This window comes from Ranitomeya variabilis, chromosome 3 (genome assembly GCF_051348905.1).
Source record: "Ranitomeya variabilis isolate aRanVar5 chromosome 3, aRanVar5.hap1, whole genome shotgun sequence".
NCBI lineage: Eukaryota > Metazoa > Chordata > Amphibia > Anura > Dendrobatidae > Ranitomeya > Ranitomeya variabilis.
Genome location: NC_135234.1, coordinates 23,274,203 through 23,296,963, shown reverse-complemented (window position 1 = coordinate 23,296,963; position 22,761 = coordinate 23,274,203). Strand labels below are relative to the sequence as shown.

Here is a 22,761-nt window from a genome sequence, read left to right as displayed (position 1 = left end):
TTAGATCGGATGTGGCCGGGGGAGGGGTCACAGGACACCTCTGATTCACAGTCCTCACCTGAACCTCATACTGCTACGGCTCAAGCAGTATCTAAAATTCTTCTCCCATATTTTGACAAAAAATTCGAAACTTGGAATAAGGCCCTTGAGGCAACAGTGACCGCTGTGTCGGCAAATACATCTCGGATTACGGAAGCTGAACAGCGGATTAGTGATATGGAGGACATTGTAGTAAATACCCAAACCACGGTGGAGGCACAAAAGATTCTTATTGGTTCTTTGCTGGATAAGGTTGAAGACCTTGAGAATCGTAGTAGAATATCCAACCTCAGATTTATCGGCATTCCTGAGAGTTGTAAGGGGGCGGATCTTATTCGGTTCTTAACGGTTGACCTGATGGAGGCCCTTCAGTTAGAGCCCGGTTCTTCCAGACAAATTGAGAGGGCACACCGGGTGGGACCAGAGAGGAGGGAGTCTGGTGCGAGGCCTCGCCCGGTCATTACTAAATATTTCCACTATCATGATAAGGAGAGAGTTCTGGCAGCAGCTAGAAAACTTAGAGATGTTACTATTCAAGGGACGAAGATCCTGGTGTTTCAGGACTTTTCAGTAGCTGTTTCCCGGCGAAGAAAGGAGTTTGGCCCGGTTTGTCGGTTCCTCATTGAACAAGGGGTCCGTTTTGCTTTGGCGTACCCGGCCAGACTCCGAGTAACGCTGGGTACAGAGACAAAGTTGTTTGAAGACCCTAAGATTGCTTTAGACCAGCTGAGACGAGATCTTGCCCCCCCAGATACTTGAAGGTGCATTCCAACATTTGGGGCGAGATTAGATGTGAGACTGATAGATCTTTCCTTAAATAAGTCAAAATGATAAGGAACATGAGTTACAGAGTGATTTTGACTATACTTTGGTTAAAATTAATTTTATATGTATATAAGAAACTGGTTGTTATATTTTTGCATAAGTGTATTGTTGCTAATGATGTCACACACCTATTTACTTTAGAGGGTTGCGGAGCGGCTGGGACTCCGAGACCCTATGTGCTACTAAACATTGGAAAAGCTCTGCCTCTATGCCACTTCTATCCACCATGATGTCAACTTCGCGCATGCCTAGCCGGAAAGAGACAGGTAATCCTTTAAAAATCTTGTCATGGAATGTAGCGGGCCTCAACTCGCCGGTAAAACGGCGTCGTGTTTTACAGGCACTCAAACGAGCTAGACCGGATGTCATATTTTTGCAGGAAACTCATTGGTCACACAAGGATACATTACATTTGAGAGATAATTGGTTGGGTCAGACTTATGCTACTACATATTCTTCGAAAAAGCGGGGAGTGGCCATAGCCTTTGCTAGACATTTGCAGGTGACTCCGGGGGAGGTGGTGATCGATCCTCAGAGTAGGTTCCTTCTTATGAAAGTGATCATTGAAGATACCCCCTACTCGTTGTTGAACATTTATGCCCCCAATGTTGATAATGCTGCCTTTTTTGCATCGGTCTCTCAGATGATTTTAACAATGGACTTGCCTAACTTGGTGGTGGGGGGCGACCTTAATGCTGTGCTAGATCCGCAATTAGATAGGTCTGTGGTCCTACCTACTCCCTACTTCGGATCGGGATCGGGTTTAACTAATCTCATGCGTGACACTCCTCTGGTAGACATATGGCGAGTATTACATCCGACGGAAAGAGACTACACTTGTATATCCAAGGCACATAAGTCCCTCTCACGTATTGATATGTTTCTGATAGGTGAGTCTCTTTTGACGGGGGTGATGGAGGCAACTATAGGGGACGCTGGGATTTCTGATCATACTCCTATTACTTTATCACTCCGCTGTAGCCGTGACCCACGTCAGTCGGGCTCATGGAGATTTCCAGCCTACTTGTTTAAAAGCAGAGAGTTTGAGACATTCCTCAAACAAGAGTGGGGTAATTTTGTGGATGACAACATACAGCATTGGGATGACTCTGTACTTATGTGGGAGACGGGTAAGGCAGTCATGAGAGGGAGAATAATCGCATATGTGGCGGGGAAAAAGCGTAAAGCGGGACAAGAAACGAGAGACCTTCAGGGTTTGGCTATATTGGCCTACAGACGATATCTGGGAACTAATGATCCAGAAGATTGGTCACAATGGCAAGATGCTTTATCATTATTAAATGCACATTTGACTAAGATAGCCCAACAGAAAGTAGACTTTAACAGGCAGCATTTCTTTAGATGGGGTAATAAGATAGGTACATTACTGGCCAGACTGGCAAATCCAAAAGGTCCCAGACAGAAAATACCGCTTTTAGTAGACCCCATCTCAGGTAACCATTTGACTAACAGCAAAGATATATTACAGGCTGTTCATGCTCATTATACAGCTCTCTATTCCACACGGGGAGGAGACATCTCTTCCATAACACATTCTTTAAATTCTTTGCAATTACCTATGTTGACAGACTCTCAGCGCGCAACTCTGGAGATGCCCATTACACTAATGGAAGTAAGTTCTGCTATTAAAGCAATGGCAAATCATAAATCACCAGGACCGGATGGTTTATCTGCGGAATATTATAAAATGCTCTCTCCTGATATAGATCCTCTCCTTAAGGATTTATTTAACTATTATTTGTATGGGGGCACATCCCCAACTTCCTTTAATTCCGCATTGACTTCCCTAATTTTAAAGCCAGGTAGGAGTCCAACACAGATAACATCATACAGACCCATATCTTTGTTAAATTTGGATTACAAACTACTGGCAAAAATTATGGCTAATAGAATACAGACGTTTCTCACTGAGATTCTGTCATCTAGTCAATATGGTTTCACCAGAGACAGACACTCGACTATTGCTGTCCGCACCGCAATTGCGGCAACTATAGTCTCAGCTAGAAATAGGAACTCTTCTAACATTTTGTTGAGCCTAGACGCAGAGGCTGCGTTCGATAGCGTAGAGTGGCATTGGATACACGCGGTGCTAGAAAAGCAGGGATTTGGTGAGAGATTTGCGGCACTGATCAGATTATTATATAATTCACCTACGTCCAAAATTATAGTTAATCAACAACTAACAGAGGGGGTGGAGTTAACTAGAGGTACCCGTCAGGGTTGCCCACTTTCCCCCATTCTATTCAATCTTGCCCTTGATCCTCTTATACGTGCTTTGGAGTCCCTGCCATTGTTTAGAGGGATACGGGTTGGGAGATTGAGTTTGAAGCTTACGGCATTTGCTGATGACATTTTGCTATACATTGCTAACCCAGAGGAAGCCCTTCCTGAAATTATGGCCCTTATAAATAAATTGGGAACTATGTCTGGATATTCGATTAATCCAACTAAGTCTAAGGCGCTTAATTTATGTGCCTCGCGCAAACCACCATGGGCAGGGATATATACTTTTGAATGGTGCAAAGATGCTTTGCCTTATTTGGGGGTACTTATAACTAGGAATCCTCATGATCTCCAGAGAAGTAACCTCTTTCCTCTTATACAGAAAATTAAAAAAGAATTAGAAGGATGGCAGCATTTAACCCTTTCATATCTAGGTCGGGCATATTTGTTAAAAATGGTTGTTATCCCGCAGATTTTATATTTTATACAATCTCTTCCAATATTGCTTACCTCTAGTGAATTGCGGCGAATAAATGGTATGTTTCGCACTTTTATTTGGGGAAAGAAGCATCATGCTATTAGCATGGCTATATTGGAACAGCACATACAGAATGGAGGCATTAATTTTCCAAATTTGGAGAATTACAATTTAGCGGCGCTGCTTCGTTATCTTAAAGACTGGATTCAAGATACTTCCATATATACTAACACTCAATTAGACCAGAATTTGATACCCCATACCAACTTGTTATATCTCCTACATACACACAAGGAATTGTTACCCTCCTCAGTGATGGATAATCCTTTGATAATGGTGATGTGGACGATATGGCATAGGATACGTCATAATTTTTTTTTGAATGCACATTCCTCACTTTTCTTGCCAATATTTGGGAATCGAGACGTGGGGTTGAGACGGGGGGTAGAGAGTTGGAGCACGCGGTTTCGGACGGTGACAGTGGGTTCTATAATGGATTCTTCGACTCGTAGACCTTATTCATGGTCACACACTCGGAGATACCTTCCTTTGACTATGGGTTGTCTTGCGAATTGTGCAATCCTGGAGGTTTACGCTACAGGAGTAGGAGAGCGGTTATCGGAGCTTGATTGGGAAAACCCATTAGACACCATATTGCGAGATAGGTCTTCATTATTACACTCTACTTCTAGATTCTATCATATGCTGAGAGGAGAGATGGACTATGCTAAACGAAAAACAGGCCTCCCAAGATGGCTTATTCGTTTTCCAGATTTGACTTCAGAACATATCCTTAAAGCAATGTCTTATGCTTGGAAGGCTTTACCGGCCTCTTCTTATCGGGAAATGTTGCTTAGACTATATCATGGAACATATATATCCCCACACCGTTCGTTCCTCATGGGCTTGTCCCAATCGGCGAATTGTCTGAAATGTGTGGCTCCTGGGGCTGACCTTTACCACCAGTTTTGGGATTGTGCGGTGATCAAGGGGTTTTGGAGTGAGGTTAAAAACTTTTGCCTAGGCCATCTCCTCAATTATATACCTTACACGCCAGAGTGGGCGATATTGGGAATATGGCAGGGGGAGGGAGCAAGAATCACAAGAGGGGCCAAACGTCTGATATCTATAGTATCCATGGTAGGGAAAAAATGTATCTTACAGCAGTGGATTACAGCGGAACCTCCTACGCTGAGAATGTTCTTAAATAAATTAAAACATGTGTTTCGCATGGAATGGATAGAGGCGCAATTGGGGGAGGATCGCGCGGTGTCTCGTTTTTTTGATACTTGGGAGAGTTTCATTGATGTGTTCTCTGATGAGATGAGAACCCATCTTATAGCTTGCTTTGAACAGTCATCATGGTATATTAATAGGATACTAGCAGGGGATCCCCCGATCCGATCTGGCAGACAGGTAGGGTGTGACTGAAGCGACAATACACTTAATAATTGCTACTAGTAGAATTAATGTGAGTTCAATAATGAAAAGTTATTATTTGTTTGTTTTATAATCTTTATTTTGTTGTTTAAAAACAAAAACAAAAGAAACAAAATAAGTTTAAAACGAAGGTCATTTTCCTTTTGATTGTGTGATACTGTTGAGCTTATGGATCTCATGGACTCTGACTGCAACCTCATTTGTCTTAATTATATGATGTCCAAGAGAAGTAGAATTGTATATCAATGCATTGATTAATGTATTGCATAATTTTTTGAACATGAATGTTATACCCTTCAATAAAAAACTTCTTAAAGAAAATAATAATAATATTTGCCATAAACGTTCTGAAATGAAGAATAATGCTGCCCAGTCATTTTGGGGGCAGCACGGTGGCTCAGCAGTTAGCACTACAGCCTTGCAGCGCTGGGGTCCTGGGTTCAGATCCCACCAAGGACATCTGCAAGGAGTTTGTATGTTCTCCCCGTGTTTGCGTGGGTTTCCTCCATATACTCCGGTTTCCTCCCACATTCCAAAGACATACTGATAGGGAATTTAGATTGTGAGCCCCATTGGGGACAGTGATGATAATGTGTGCAAACTGTAAAGCGCTGCAGAATATGTTGGCCCTTAATAAATAAACAACATATAAACAAATATTTCACCCCAAAACACCTTTTTTTTGTCCCCCTTTTGCAGTACTTTATTGGGTAAAGTGAATGGTGTCAATGGAAACTACGAATCATCCTGCGGCTGCGACACCAGAAAAAAATGAAGTCATGGCAAGTAAAAGAAAGAGGAGGAAAAAACGAAGGCACAAACATGGAACGCAGTAGTAGTGACTAGCGGCTCGCCCGGACTGGTGGCCAGGATTCCGGCGAGTTTCCATGGGACAGCCCTGATCATGCAGCTTTGTAATAAGGCTAGAGTGTGTTAAGGACCTGCCGTGACATCACGGTCACATGACAACTGCTCTCAAGTCTTGCAGGAGAAGGACTGTGGAAGCCAAAAGTGACCACAAGGCAGGTAAGAATGGAGGCCGAGGGCTTAGCTCGGCTCCCACCGTCACATGTGCCCCCACCGGTCTGAGAGGGAAGGGGGAACGTGCTGCTCGCTGTGGGGAAGGGACTGAATGCTGCAGCCGGAGGGGGAAGGAGCACAATGCAGCTGCTGCTGTAATGGAGGGTGGGAAGGGGGGAGGTGATGCTGCTGCTGCCAGTGGTGCTGTGGGAGAGCACAGGCCGGGCCACAGTCACAGCCCCGCGTTCCCTCGTGCGGTTTGTACCGGACGACCCCTCTCAGGCCTCATTTGTCAGTCAGAACCGTCTTACAGTAAAACTGTCTTTGTTGCCCATAGCGACCAATCAGAGTTCAGGTTTCATCCTAACATTGCAACCAATCAGAGTTCTGATTGCAGATTAACAGAACAACCAATTAGAGTTCGGCTTTCATTTTACCTCAGCAGTGTAAGAAGTGAGAGTGCTGTTCACACACAGCGTCATTCCTGTCAGCCGGCTGACGCTGTGGTTTGTAGTGTGTGACTGTGTACAATATGGGGACTTGTGCTCTCAGGATCGTTCAGGGAAACACACGACTGTTCAGCTGAGCAGAGATGAGCAAATCTTTGAAATTATAATTCTGGAAAACCTTTACCCCCGAGGGTGGTTTGCACGTTAATGACCGCGCCAATTTTTACAATTCTGATCACTGTCCGTTTATGAGGTAATAACTCTAGAACGCTACAATAGATCCCGGTGATTCTGAGATTTATTTTTTCTGACATATTGTATTTCATGATAGTGGTAAAATTTTCTTTGATATGACTTACGTTTGATTGTGGGAAAAAAATGGAAATCTGGAGAAAAATTCTCAATTTTCAAACTTTGAATTTTCATGCTCTTAAATCACAGAGATATGTCACAGAAAATAATTACTGTAATAAATGAGATTTCCCACATGTCTACTTTACATCAGCACAATTTTGGAACCAATTTTATTTATTTTTTTTAGGAAGTTATAAGGGTTAAAAGTTGACAATCAGTTCTCATTTTTTCAACAAAATTTACAAAACCATTTTTTTAGGGACCACCTCACATTTGAAGTCACTTTGAGGGGTCTATATGGCAGAAAATATGAAAAAGTGACACCATTCTAAAAACTGCACCCCCTCGAGGTGCTCAAAACCACATTCAAGAATTTTACGAACCCTTCGGCTGCTTCACAGGAACTTTTGGAATGTGGAAAAAAAACAACGAACATTTAACTTTTTTTTTCAGAAAAAATGTACTTCAGATGCCAATTTTCTGGATTTTGACAAGGGTTTAAAGAGCCCCTGATGTGCCTAAACAGTGAAAATCCCCCCAAGTGACACCATTTTGGAAACTAGACCCCTGAGGGAACTGATCTAGATATGTGGTGAGCACATTAAACCCTCAGGTGCGTCACAGAAGTTTATAACATTGAGCCATTACAAAAAAAAAAAAAAATTTAACGTTTTTACTTTGTCCCACTATGGCACTATATTTTTTTGCAGGCTGATTGCTTGTATAGCATGGGGATGCAGCAGCATCCCCATGCTATGCAAACTGTCAGCTCTGCACTAACAGATAAAGTTGCTGATCATGCACTGCGCATGATCAAGCAACTTTCCTAGCTCTGGTGACCCGAATGTCATCATGACGACATTGGTCACCTTGGCAACAATCAGGACTACACGTTAACCCGCGGGGTCTCTGATCCAAAGGTAGAGGGGCTGCCATCCCTCTGCCGGCTTCCAGAATGCTGCAATTGCGTTCGATCACAGCATTTAGGGGGTTAAAGTGCTGGGAGCTGTGTGGGACCGCTCCTGGCACTTAGTGCTGGGTGTCAGCTGTCAGAACCATAATAACGTAATAATCCGTCCTTGGTCAATAAGTCACAGGGATGTATTATTACACCAGATGTCAGAAAGAGGTCAATAATCCTCTTTCCCAGGGCCACACACACCTGTTGCTCCCTCTGGTCCAGTACACCCCCTTTGAAAAGTAAGATTTTAATCAATATCTCAAAGAACAGAACAACAATTGTCCAAACTTTTGACAAGACTGAGTTTCATGGAACATTTTTTTAAACCATAACATGAAAGTAAGGTCAATAATATAACTTTCGGGGGCGTGGCTATGCAACTCTAGAGAGAGGACGCACCTCGTGGAGCTCCGGCCATCCTGATTCACATCCTGCCATAAGAACCCCTAAATCACCGATTGTGCCGGCCGGAACGGTACCCTCGGGACCTCAGGAGCCCGGTGGTCTCTTTGATCGGCGGTTTTGGAGTCCTGGGACGGCAGACGCGGAGGCGGCCTGGAAGGGCGGCAGAATCCCTGGGCTGCGGCGGCCATCTTTGTGCACGCGCTCCGGCAGGCAAGACGCAGCACCAGCCGGGTGTTTTTTCCCCTGAGACACAGCGGATGCCTGCACTGTAGTGAGGGATGAATACACAAGGCCTGCCAATAAATTAGACAAACCACCAGAATGTATAGTTCAAAAGAAACAACCTTTATTTATACAATGATAAAAAACCCCAATATTGGTACAACACCAATCAAAATATAAAAGCCTCCGATCGTAATGAACAGGGCTCGAGCAAACCCCCACGTAATGCCTAAAAATAACACATAATTTGTAAATGCCATCATGGCACTGGTAAAGTTATTGTCAAAGAGATAAGCCTATACCATGACGCATATAAGTAAGAGAATGTCACATATTATCAATCATCACTATTATCACTATACTAGACTACCAAGTAAGAGTGGCCACATTGAGCTAATGATGAAACGTTAGAGTGGCTACTACGGTAAATAACCTATTCCCCCGGAAGAAGAATTCGTTTGAAACGCGCGTTGGGGATTTAGCAGGTCTCGTGCAGCCTCCAATCTGGTAATTTTATTAGGTTATTTACCGTAGTAGCCACGCTAACGTTTCATCATTAGCTCAATGTGGCCACTCTTACTTGGTAGTCTAGTATAGTTACACAAGTTACAATGTAGTAAGCCTAAGTACATTTTATTTGATGATTAATAATATGTGACATTCTCTTACTTATATGCTTCATGGTATAGGCTTATCTCTTTGACAATAACTTTACCAGTGCCATGATGGCATTTACAAATTATGTGTTATTTTTAGGCATTACGTGGGGGTTTGCTTGAGCCCTGTTCATTACGATCGGAGGCTTTTATATTTTGATTGGTGTTGTACCAATATTGGGGTTTTTTATCATTGTATAAATAAAGGTTGTTTCTTTTGAACTATACATTCTGGTGGTTTGTCTTATTTATTGGCAGGCCTTGTGTATGCCTTGTGTATTCATGTTATCTTGAATGTGTTCGCTTATATTTTGGGACTAATATGCATATACACTGTAGTGAGGGAGCGCTGGGGAACGCCGGATTACAGGTGTGGGGTCTGGAGCGGTCGGCGGTGCCTGGGGAGGCAGCGGACGTTATCGCAGCACGCACTCCAGCAGTAAGGAGAGCGGCGCTTTACAGTATACCTGCGGTGCAGCTTAAGGAGTGAACTGGTAACCTGAAATAGTAAAGGGGTGGTGCGGTGTGTGCCCTGGAAGATTGGGCCCTGCATCCCCCTTATCTGATAAACCCCTGCTGGCGCCATAAAGGCCCCGTCTCACATAGCGAGATCGCTAGCGAGATCGCTGCTGAGTCACAAGTTTTGTGACGCAACAGCGACCTCAGTAGCGATCTCGCTATGTGTGACACGTACCAGCGACCAGGCCCCTGCTGTGAGATCGCTGGTTGTGTCGGAATGGCCTGGACCTTTTTTTGATCGTTGAGGTCCCGCTGACATTGCTGAATCGGTGTGTGTGACACCGATCCAGCGTTGTCTTCACTGGTAACCAGGGTAAACATCGGGTTACTAAGCGCGGGGCTGCGCTTAGTAACCCGATGTTTACCCTGGTTACCATCGTAAATGTAAAAAAAAACAAACAGTACATACTCACATTCCGGTGTCCGTCAGGTCCCTTGCCGTCTGCTTCCCGCACTGACTGAAAGTGAAAGCAGAGCACAGCGGTGACGTCACCGCTGTGCTCTGCTTTCCGGCCGGCACTCAGTCAGTGCGGGAAGCAGACGGCAAGGGACGTGTGACGGACACCGGAATGTGAGTATGTACTGTTTGTTTTTTTTTACATTTCCGATGGTAACCAGGGTAAACATCGGGTTACTAAGCGCGGCCCTGCGCTTAGTAACCCGATGTTTACCCGGGTGCTGCAGGGAGACTTCGGCATCGTTGAAGACAGTTTCAACGATGCCGAAGTCGTTCCCCTGATCGTTGGTCGCTGGAGAGAGCTGTCTGTGTGACAGCTCCCCAGCGACCACACAACGACTTACCAACGATCACGGCCAGGTCGTATCGCTGGTCGTGATCGTTGGTAAATCGTTTTGTGAGACGGTACCTTAACTCTGGAGGAATTAACCCCCTCCCTGCTGCTCTACCTGTGAGGGCTGTGGGGCTCCTTCAAGGCGCAGTGCCTGGGCGAATCCTCAGTTGCTACTTCATAAATCCCTGACAATCTTTCTGCCTGGCCAGTAGCCTTTCTGGGATCTGTTTTGGCATTTAACCCTGGCGGGACTGTTGCTGTGGAATAGACTAGCCATAACTATAAGTGTGATCCTTTTGTGGGGTCCTTCTGCTGATCACTATGCATCATTCCAAAGGTTCTGGGGCTGCTGACAAATTAAGGAAATATGCCAGAGAGGATGCCCCTGATAATGTACGCACTCTCAGAAATAATCCTACGCAGAACCAATGGAAAAATCGTCTCTCTGACAGTAAGGAGGAGGGAGAGCAAGACGAACTGACTCTTAAAGAAGTGTCTGAGCATTTAATGCAGGCCATATCCCTCACTAGATCTTCTCTTACTGAAAAGATAGAGGACATACACACAGAAGTGGGTCGTCTGCGCCACGATATGCAAGCTATGAGAGGGCGTATCTCGGAAGTTGAAACAAGAGTGTCTCATATAGAGGACACCATTACTCCTATGGAAGCTAAGTTGTCAAAGGCTGCCAGCTCTGTGAATGCCTAGAAACAAAAAGCAGATGACCTGGAAAACAGATTGCGCCGTAATAACATTCAAATTATTGGCCTACCGGAGCGATCGAAGGGTCAGCACCCTGAGCAATTTCTGGAGGATTGGCTTAAAACCTCCCCGGGAGATGGAGTTTCCTCAACATTTTCTGTAGAGAGGGCTCATATGGTCCCAACGAGACCTCTTCCACCCGGAACTCCGCCCCGACCTTTTTTGGCGCGTCTCCTCAATTGCAGAGACAGGGATGCGATCCTTCGCTTGGCGCGACAGAAGGGCCCTATTAAGTTCAATAATGCTACAATTTCAATTTTCCCTGATTTCTCCATGGAGCTCCAAAAGCAGCGGATTCGGTTCATGGAAGTTAAGAAGCAGCTCAGGGATAAAAACATTATCTATTCCTTGCTTTATCCAGCTCGGCTCCGCGTTGTCCATGAGGGCTCTTCCTTGTTTTTTACGGATCCGGTGGAGGCAGCCGAATGGTTGCGGTCATACAAGGTGTCTAGTGTACCGGACTCCTGATCTGTTCTACTTGTTCGATGGCAACATAAATTGGTGCTCTCCGTATAGTTGCTGAGCTTATCAACAATACCGGATGCTGGTTTCAGTGAGGGTATCCCCTTTTCTATTTGACTGTAGGAGTATAGGATTATACTCCTCCACTGTTCAAGTTTTGTTTTGTATGGGTTTTTATACCAGTTTTGATTGTTTGATAAGTTTGTTAGTCGCCATTGGTAATTTTGTGCTCTGTGGGATGTCCCTGATTCCTGTTCAGGTTACGGTGTATATTTTTCCTTTTTCTAAGTGTGGATATGGGGTCTGAGATTATATGCATGACGTGGAACATACGGGGTATTAAGACTCCCCGAAAGAAAATCAAGGTATTTTCGCAGATTAAACGCTATCATCCCCATGTGGTAGCTCTTGTAGAAACACATCTGACCAGAGACACAGTTAAATGTACACAAAAGCCCTGGGTACAGTGCTCCCTTCACGCCTTCCATACCAGTTATTCAAGAGGGGCCTCTCTGCTGATACATAGGAATGTTAGATGGGAAGCTAGGGTGGCACGACGGGACCCCGAGGGTCGCTTTGTTTTTGTACACGCCTTTATTAACACACGGGAATATGTGATATTATGTGTCTATAATCCCCCCCCCCCGGCTAATATATCGATTCTTCGCATGGCAATGGGTTTCTCCCTAAATTATCCTGATGCTAGTGTTATTTGTATGGGAGATTTTAATTTAGTCATGGATAATTCCATGGATAGATTGAGGCTAGACGACGCGATATCTGGAGGGCCTTCTCCCCAGTCCCCCTCACAATTGGCACTGTTTATGGATGGTAGTGGATGGCTGGACCTGTGGAGAATACGTCACCCTGAGATAAAGGAATATACTTGCCATTCATCAACTAGGCGGTCTCTATCTCGTATAGACTACATATTTGGATCTAGCGGCCTGGCATTGTGGGTGGATAGTGTTGAACATGGCAATTGGGGGGTATCGGATCATAGTCCAGTTATTCTTAAACTTAAATACGGTCAATTAAATAATAATATACCCTGGAAATTGAATCCCTTTTGGTTGAAATTAATAGATTCTAGTGATAGAATGGTTGATCAGCTGAACTGCTTTATCTACACTCATCCAGACCCTCCAAATCTTGGTTTGTTTTGGGATACTCTAAAAGCATACCTAAGGGAATGTCTATCCTCCACAATCTCCTATATCAAGCAGATAACGGCGGGGGAGGATGAGGGGATGGAGCCACGGCTGAGAGACTCGGAGGCCGCCTATGTGGCTAACCAAACTAGTGGTAACAGGGCGGAATGGCTTACTTCCCAGAGGTGTTCTACTCAACATATAGACACCAAATCAAAACGCAAATTATTCTTTACCCGTCAATCCTATTTCGAATTGGGGAACCAGGCCAGTACACTTCTAGCCTTTTTAGTACGCCAACATAACACCTCTAATACAATATTACAAATCCGGACACTTGACGGTACATTGGTATCTTCTACTGAGGAAATTCTCCGGCGTTTTCATGATTACTATAAATCATTATACAAGTCTGGTAGTGGTCTTGGTGTCCCTGAATATTTAGACTATTTATCGGACATAACGTTCCCCTCACTGAGTCCAGCCCAGCAAGCCTTTATGGAGGCTGAGTTTACCTTGGAGGAAGTGGAACATGCCATCACGGATATGGCCACTGGGAAGGCCCGTGGACCCGACGGATTTCCCGTTGAGTTATATAAGAAATATTGAGGTCACTTGGCACCACTTTTACTGAAGGTACTTCAGAGTATATGGGAGGGAAAACTCATGCCCGAAACATTTTACGATGCAAATATTATTGTACTTAAGAAAGAGGGAAAAGACCCTCTGGAGTGTGGATCGTATCGCCCCATATCACTGGTAAATGTAGATTACAACATTTTCACCAAAATTTTAGCTACTAGGCTGAATATGATCATACTGGACCTTGTACACCCAGACAAAATGATATTGCTTCCCAAACTTAATTATTGCTTTCAACATAGTGCTGTGTCAATACCCAAGTCTTTCTTTGCAAAATTAAAACCGGCTTTATGCCTGGGAAAAGCACTTCCATCAATATCAGGTGGGTCCAATCGGTGATTCAATATAGTTCTCTGGAGTTAGATAATAATTGGGCATTAGCATCGCTAGACACAGCCAAGGCGTTCGACTCTCTTGAGTGGCCTTTCCTATCTGAATGTCTACGGAAATACGGTTTTGGGGATAAATTTATTAGAGGGATAGACACATTATATAAGAATCCCAGGGTGCGTATAATTGTGAATAACTCCATCTCTGATTCTTTTGCCCTGCATAGAGGAACCCGCCAAGGATGTCCTCTGTCCCCGGCCCTTTTTGCCCTTGCGATAGAGGCCTTGGCAATACGCATAAGATCCTCTATGGATCTTAAGGGAATAAATATTGCGGACCGTGTGGACAATATAGGACTTTATGCCGATGATATGATAATATTTATGGATAAAATGGAAGAAACATTGCCACAAGTAATAGCGACCATAGATAAATTCAGTAAATTCTTCGGTCTTTATATAAATTGGGATAAATCTGCCCTGATGCCTCTATCTCACACTCCGATGCGATGTCTCGAGGCTCTACTCTGCCTATCATTTCCAATTTCAAATATTTAGGTATCCATATGTCTCAATGTAGCTGGCTGGACCTTCAACTTAACATTTATCCATTACTGGATATGGTCAAATCTAAATTCATAACTTGGAGCAAACTCCCTCTCTCTGTTGCAGGCCGCATTAATTTAATCAAAATGATATTGCTTCCCAAACTTAATTATTGCTTTCAACATAGTGCTGTGTCAATACCCAAGTCTTTCTTTGCAAAATTAAACTCCTTAATCACATCCTTTATATGGGGGAAGACTAGGCCTAAACTTAAGTTATCTGCTCTGCAGAGACCGAAAAAAGGGGGTGGGGCGGCCTTGCCAAATTTTTATTTGTACTACCTTGCTGGACAAGCTAAGGCGATAAATAAATGGATGCCCAATAACTCTCTGCCCAACTCTGAGAGTCATTTACTTTACTCTACCCGGATTGATTGCCCACTGAGGTTCTTGGAGATAGAGAAATTCAGTACTCGTCATTTACTACCTTTACTCCGACTGGCGAGATTAATGTGGAGACAAATTAAAAGAGTTATTAAATTTGTAGATATAGTAGCTGAAATGCCATTGTGGAATAATAGTTGTTTCCCAGAGCTACTGAATCACCCGTCTACTGTTTTTTGGATCTCATATGGTGTTCTCTCGGTAGGTGACGTACATGCCCAGGGGTTTTTTGTATCCTTTGAACAACTACAAAATACTTATAACATCCCAAGATCTCAATTCTTCTGGTATTTATAGCTAAGGTCAGCTATCCAGTCGCACATGCGAAGTGTGTAGGTACAGGTCGAGCGATTTCATCTTTTCCCCTGATAGGCATCCTCAAATCACAGGGCCCTCAGGGACTCATTTCCTCTTTGTATACATATCTATTATATGTGGGAGATGGGTCCACCATCAATTCTATCAAAGGGAAGTGGGAGGGACTTCTTCCCGATGTACTGGGAGAGGAATGGGAAGAGATTCTGGAGTCTCCAACTAAAGTTTCTCCTTCAGTAAACAATAAGATGACCCAGTTATATATTATATACCAGACTTATTTGACCCCGACACGACTCTTCAAAATGTGTCGCCTCCTCTCGTCAGATTGCTTACGGTGTCGTACACATGATGCAGACTTTATTCACATGATTTGGAGGTGCCTGGTAGTTCTACATTACTGGAAAGAGGTGACGACACTACTAACATCTTTATTGTCGATTCCTGTCCCACCTGAGCCATTGACCTGCTTATTCGGGGTGTGGGTGTCGGAAACTTGGGATCATTATACTGGGATCTTCCTTCGAGAGACGCTCTTCATGGCACGGAAGGTGCTGGCGTTAAGGTGGATGGGTGGTTCCCCCCCGACTCTCAGGGCTTGGTGAATTTGATTATCCCGTATGAAAAAACACTATACCAAAATAGAGGATGTCCAGGTAAATTTGAAAAGATCTGGGGTAGATGGAATTCCTCTTATCAAACTCTATAGTCTACACTGACTAGATATATGCGTGAGGACGTGGATGGGTGGTTTTGGGGGCATCGTTTCCAGAGCAGGATTCACGTATGATTTTCCTTTCGGCGACTTACTATACAGGTCCTTCTCAAAAAATTAGCATATAGTGTTAAATTTCATTATTTACCATAATGTAATGATTACAATTAAACTTTCATATATTATAGATTCATTATCCACCAACTGAAATTTGTCAGGTCTTTTATTGTTTTTAATACTGATGATTTTGGCCTACAACTCCTGATAACCCAAAAAACCAGCTGACGCAGCTGACATCCGGCACTATGTGCCAGGAGCGGTCACGGACCGCCCCCGGCACATTAACCCCCGGCACACCGCGATCAAACATGATCGCGGTGTGCCGGCGGTACAGGGAAGCATCGCGCAGGGAGGGGGCTCCCTGCGGGCTTCCCTGAGACCCCCGGAGCAACGCGATGTGATCGCGTTGCTGCGAGGGTCTCCTACCTCCTATCCCTGCAGGCCCCGGATCCAAAATGGCCGCGGGGCTGCATCCGGGTCCTGCAGGGATTACTTCCGGGTGCCGTGCAGGTGCTGGTAAGCCTGCACGGCTGTAAGTGACATCGGTGATCTGATAGAGTGCTGTGCACACTGTCAGATCACCGATCTGTAATGTCCCCCCCCCTGGGACAAAGTAAAAAAGTAAAAAAAAAAATTAAAAAAAAAAACCTAAATAAAGAAAAAAAAATATATATTATTCCCATAAATACATTCCTTTATCTAAATAAAAAAAAATCAAACAATTAAAGTACACATATTTAGTATCGCCGCATCCGTAACGACCCCACCTATAAAACTATATCACTAGTTAAAACCGTCAGTGAACACCGTAAAAAAAAAACAAAAAAAACGAGGCAAAAAACAACGCTTTATTCTCATACCGCCAAACAAAAAGTAGAATAACACGCGATCAAAAAGACGGATATAAATAACCATGGTACCGCTGCAAACGTCATCTTGTCCCGCAAAAAACGAGCCGCCATACAGCATCATCAGCGAAAAAATAAAAAAGTTATAGTCCTCAGAATAAAGCGATGCCAAAATAATTATTTTTTCTATAAAATAGTTTTTATCGTATAAAAACGTCAAAACATAAAAAAAATGATATAAACGAGGTATCGCTGTAATCGTACTGACCCGAAGAATAAAACTGCTTTATCAATTTTACCAAACGCGGAACGGAATAAACGCCTCCCCCAAAAGAAATTCATGAATAGCTGGTTTTTGGTGATTCTACCTCACAAAAACCGGAATAAAAAGCGATCAAAGACTTCCGGGAGGCGGAGCTTGTGTATGGCCGCTTTTTATCAGAGCTCCTGGACCGAGGGCGCAGAACAGCTACTATAGCGCCAGATTCCTTCACTGAGCCCAGGATAGGGACCGGACAAGGGACACCTATTGAAATCCCGGCTCTCCGGACTCCCCGGGAGTCACCGGGTGCAATCAGCACCGCATACCCCATACCTCATAGCACGCAGCACCGCTCCTTCCAGTGACCAGACGCAGGAGGTGGTGAAGAAAACCAGAGGAGAGGGGGTGATCTGCGCACAGCGGTTCCGTTCACCGCCAGGAAAAAGAGAGCAGAAATCACCGGTGAGGATCCGAGGCGCCCCGGGAGGGTAAGCAGAGTCACAGGCGTGCAGGAAGATCTGCGCGGGAAGAGGAGGTGAGCCGGCGCCATCTTGCCAGGCAGCGTGCAGGCCCCTGCTGCTTATCACACGCTGCTAGAAGAGAGAGGTGAGCGGGGCTGCAACTGCCGCCGCTGTGACAGAGTGAGCGGCACAAGAGATATTTATTACCCAGACACTGGGGAGGTGGGAGACGGCTGTGGGACCTGGTCTGGCTCTTCACATTGCGGGCGGTGTCTCCCTGGAAACTCCCTGGAGAACATAGTGTTAATATAGCAGAAGGAGAGCAGTGTTCCTGATCCCGGATAATCACAACATCGGCCAGGGTGTGAGGTGTGGGGAGAGACAGGTCTGCAAGATTGTGGGAAGCACACCTGGTATCGGCTACAGTCTGCTGGAGAGTCTGATTAACTGCGCAGTTGAGGCTCTGTTTTGGCTCAAACCACAGCCTCATATTGTTTGAAGTGTACATGCATCATTTTTATGAGAGGCACTTTTAACCCCTCTGGCATATCAATTGCAAAGTCATAAATGAAAGCCCACTCAGGGCAATAACTTAACAGATATCTAAGTCTATCCCCAGATGTAATTACTACGTACAACGATATCACTGACAACTCTACTAACTACCCTAGGCATCCATCTCATCATGGACAAATTCGTGGGTAAAAATGCCAAGTCTGGCAGAAGCTCCACACGTAACCAGGCAGGCACATCTCCTGTGTCACAAAAAGCCGATATCAACTCAGAATGCCCACAGTCCATTGCAACTGCTATCATAGAACGGCTGATGCCTGAGATAGACAATCGTTTGGCAGCTTTTCAAACTTCATTGGACACAATAGTTTCACAAGTCAACACCCAGGGCGCACGCATAGCGGAAGTGGAACAAAGAATATCAGACCTGGAGGACTCTACCATGACACTCAAAGACAAACTAGATGACAAAGAAAAGGTTATTTCAGATCTTCTGGACAAAGTAGATGATCTTGAAAATAGGTCTCGCCGCAATAATCTGAGACTTATAGGCCTCCCAGAGTCTATTTCCCCCTCGGAGCTAGTAAAAATTACATCAGAATGGTTGCCTAAAGCTCTTGGGGTATCACCAACTTCGGGCGTAATGGCTGTTGAGAGAGCACACAGGCTGGGACCCCCGAGGGGAGGAGAGGGCGACAGACCACGTCCAGTTATCTTTAAAATTCTGGACTTTCAAGATAAAGCTCGCATCTTGGCAGCATATAGAAAACAACGCACCTTGCTGTATGAGAACCACAAACTACTTTTATTCCAGGATTACTCGGCCGCAATGGCGGCCAAACGTAAAGCCTTCAACCCTGCTTGCAAAATTTTGGTGGATAAAAACATTCGCTTTAGCCTGCAATATCCCTCGATCCTGCGTTTTGTCTTGGAGGGTAAAAATCGGTCATTTAGTGACCCAGGAAAAGCTCTGGAGTGTCTTCGGGAAACACTCAGGGCTCATTCAAATTCTGACAAATCCTAAATAAGAAGAACTGCTCTAATTTGTCATTATTAAGTGATGTCGTGTTTATGTTAATACTTTATGCCCTTAGGCGGCATGTTTATTTTCTATGCTATGCTCACTCTTAGGTTGAGTATATTTGTTATAGTTATAAAGTTTATTTGGGGGGGGGGAATTGGGGGGTGGGGAGTTGGGAGGGGAGGTGAGGCTCTGCTTGCGCACATTTTATTCTCAGGTTCTGGGAGGTCTCACACTCACTCGCTGGGATGGGTGGGGATCTCACTTACAGCTACTACAGGTGGGTCTGGTGGTCACCCGAAAAGGGATAGGTTAATGACTGACCAGGCGGGCACTAAAGATACCACTATCCGCTCCTTACAATGGTGCTCATGGAATGTCAATGGACTGAACTCCCCAGTTAAGAGGAAAAAGGTCCTAAATTTTTTACAAAAACAAAACTTTCACATCATTTTTCTGCAAGAAACACATTGGGTCAGGGGCAATCACCCTTCTCTATTAAGTAGGAAATACACACTTTGTGCCGAGGCTTCATACACAAAAAAGCAGCGAGGAGTGGCTATACTGATATACAATGGCCTCGGTTACGAGATACTTGACACCTTAGAAGATCCTCAGGGAAGATTCCTCTTAGTTAAAATTGTAATTGAGGGTATGTGTTTTAGTTTGGTTAACATCTATGCCCCGAACACGCCTGAGATTCAATTTCAGGTCAAACTGAGAGAGAGGTTGGCAGGGTGGGACACATCAAGGGTGGTTATGGGAGGCGACTTTAATGAGGTAGCAGACATCTCCATGGATAGATCCAATTTTAAAGATACTCATCGACAGGTGCAGGGGAGTAGCATTCAATCATTTATAGACCACTTTGACTTGATTGACATATGGAGACTACAACACCCATTGGAGAGGGACTATTCTCACTACTCCCATGTCCACGATTCACACGCCAGGATTGATTGCTGGTTGCTACATGAGTCATTGGTGCCCCTGGTAACACGATCTAATATACAAAATATTCATATTTCAGATCACGCCCCGGTGACGTTCCAATCCAAATTAACATCTCCAATTCACCAAGAGAGGAGATGGCGTTTCCCCTCTTACCTACACCACTCAGATGATTTTAAAAAGTACTTACAGATGTCTTGGGGAGAATACAAGAACGATAATCTAGTCCACTGTGATAACGCACATCTGTTTTGGATGGCCTCTAAGGCCGTGTTGAGGGGTAAAATTATTTCTTATGTTAGCCATAAAAGGAAAGAAATTATGAAAAGAGCATTGGAAACACAAAAATCAGTAACCCAAGCCTACAAAGATTTTAAACTAAATAACAACTCACTGACAAAAGAAAAATTTCTGAGGGCAAAGGAGGAGGCGGATACCATAGCCCATGAGATGGCTATGTTCAACCTGGACTATCAAAAACAGAAATATTTTAAATGGGGTAACAGACCAGGGAAAGTATTGGCATCTCTTACAAAACCTTATAGGAAAGCGACGAAAATATATAAAATACAACAACGCAACGGTCAAACTTTAACTAATAATATAGAGATAGTGGATGAATTCCGTTCCTTTTTCGGCGAGTTATATAGGTCAGAGGCGGGTGGAGGAGGAGGGAGCGGGGAATTCCTTAAAAATCACCTTGCTCCGGCACTCACAGAAGGAGAGAGGGAAGCCATTAACTCCCCTATTACACCCTCAGAGGTTTTACAGACTTTAACTAAACTTAAACTTTCCAAGGCACCAGGCCCAGACGGGTTCAGCAATGAACATTATAAGATCCTAGGAACACATATAGCTCCTCATTTGTGTGAGTTATTTAACAATATAGTTGAATCTGGCCACCCACCAGACCGGTTCAACGAAGCGGTGGTTATTGTTCTCCCAAAGCCGGGTAAAAACCATAATCGGGTGGAAGGATATAGACCTATCTCATTATTAAATTCGGACTTTAAAATTTTTACAAAAATCCTGGCAGATAGATTACAAAAAATAATCCCAAATTTGATCTCGCCACAACAAACTGGATTCATCCATGGAAAATCCATCACATACAATATTAGGACAGCTTTGAGTGCCATATCTTATAGTAGAACACACAAACGGATGAAAACTATCGTGGTTAGCCTTGACGCAGACAAGGCGTTCGATAGGGTAGCATGGGATTATCTATACGATCTGCTATCTTTCCGAGAGTTTGGTCCATGGTTTTGTGAAGCTGTCAAATCAATTTACAGACAACCACTGTCCAGGATGTCCGTGAACAATGTTTTATCTAGACCCTTTGAGATTCAGCGGGGAACACGCCAGGGTTGCCCTCTGTCCCCACTTTTATTTAACATAGCATTAGACCCCCTCTTAAGGACACTACAGAACGAGGCAGCTTTCGAAGGGGTGAGGGTGGGAGCTACATCCATAAAGATCTCAGCCTTTGCCGACGATGTTCTTTTATTTATTGCCAATCCAGAGAAAGCAATCCCGACTATTATGCAAATTCTAGAGAATTTTGGCAGATGTTCCGGATTTAAGGTCAACCAAAGTAAATCTGAGGCCCTGGCGGTTTTTAGATCTGGGAGGTTGGGTGACCCCTCATTCCCGTTTCATTGGTGTCAGGACTCTATCAAATACTTGGGCATTTGGTTGCCTGCAGATCCATCTATTTTATATAGAGTTACCGTATATACTCGAGTATAAGCCGACCCGAGTATAAGCCGACCCCCCTAATTTTGCCACAAAAAACTGGGAAAACTTATTGACTCGAGTATAAGCCTAGGGTGGAAAATGCAGCAGGTACCGGTGAATTTCAAAATTAGAAATAGATACTCCATACCATTCATTATGGCCCCATAGATGCTCCACATAAAGCTGTGCCATATATAATGCTCTGCACCGTTCATTATGGCCCCATAGATGCTCCACATAAAGCTGTGCCATATATAATGCTCTGCACCGTTCATTATGGCCCCATAGATGCTCCACATAAAGCTGTGCCATATATAATGCTCTGCACCGTTCATTATGGCCCCATAGATGCTCCACATAAAGCTGTGCCATATATAATGCTCTGCACCGTTGCACCATAGATAGCTGTGCCATATATACAATGCTCTGCACCGTTGCCCCATAGATAGCTGTGCCATATATATAATGCTCTGCACCGTTGCCCCATAGCTGTGCCATATAGTGCTCTGCACCTTTGCCCCATAGCTGTGCCATATAGTGCTCTGCACCTTTGCCCCATAGCTGTGCCATATAGTGCTCTGCACCGTTGCCCCATAGCTCTGCCATATAGTGCTCTGCACCTTTGCCCCATAGCTCTGCCATATAGTGCTCTGCACCGTTGCCCCATAGCTCTGCCATATAGTGCTCTGCACCGTTGCCCCATAGCTGTGCCATATAGTGCTCTGCACCGTTGCCCCATAGCTGTGCCATATAGTGCTCTGCACCGTTGCCCCATAGCTGTGCCATATAGTGCTCTGCACCGTTGCCCCATAGCTGTGCCATATAGTGCTCTGCACCGTTGCCCCATAGCTCTGCCATATAGTGCTCTGCACCGTTGCCCCATAGCTGTGCCATATAGTGCTCTGCACCGTTGCCCCATAGCTGTGCCATATAGTGCTCTGCACCGTTGCCCCATAGCTGTGCCATATAGTGCTCTGCACCGTTGCCCCATAGCTGTGCCATATAGTGCTCTGCACCGTTGCCCCATAGCTGTGCCATATAGTGCTCTGCACCGTTGCCCCATAGCTGTGCCATATAGTGCTCTGCACCGTTGCCCCATAGCTGTGCCATATAGTGCTCTGCACCGTTGCCCCATAG

The 22,761-nt window shown here is 44.5% G+C and overlaps 1 protein-coding gene across 4 annotated transcripts in view; it reads left to right on the top strand.

Moving 5' to 3' along the window:
- LOC143815000 (gastrula zinc finger protein XlCGF66.1-like) overlaps positions 1-22,761 on the top strand; it is a 51,273-nt gene that overhangs the window by 6,000 nt on the left and 22,512 nt on the right. For 3 of the 4 annotated variants that reach the window (XM_077293768.1, XM_077293770.1, XM_077293769.1), the window contains one exon: positions 5,726-6,052. The gene's annotated coding sequence lies outside the window, so the exon portion shown is untranslated. Of the gene's footprint in view, positions 1-5,725; positions 6,053-6,645; positions 6,749-22,761 lie in introns of those variants that run through there. The other variant, XM_077293767.1, reaches the window with a different exon arrangement.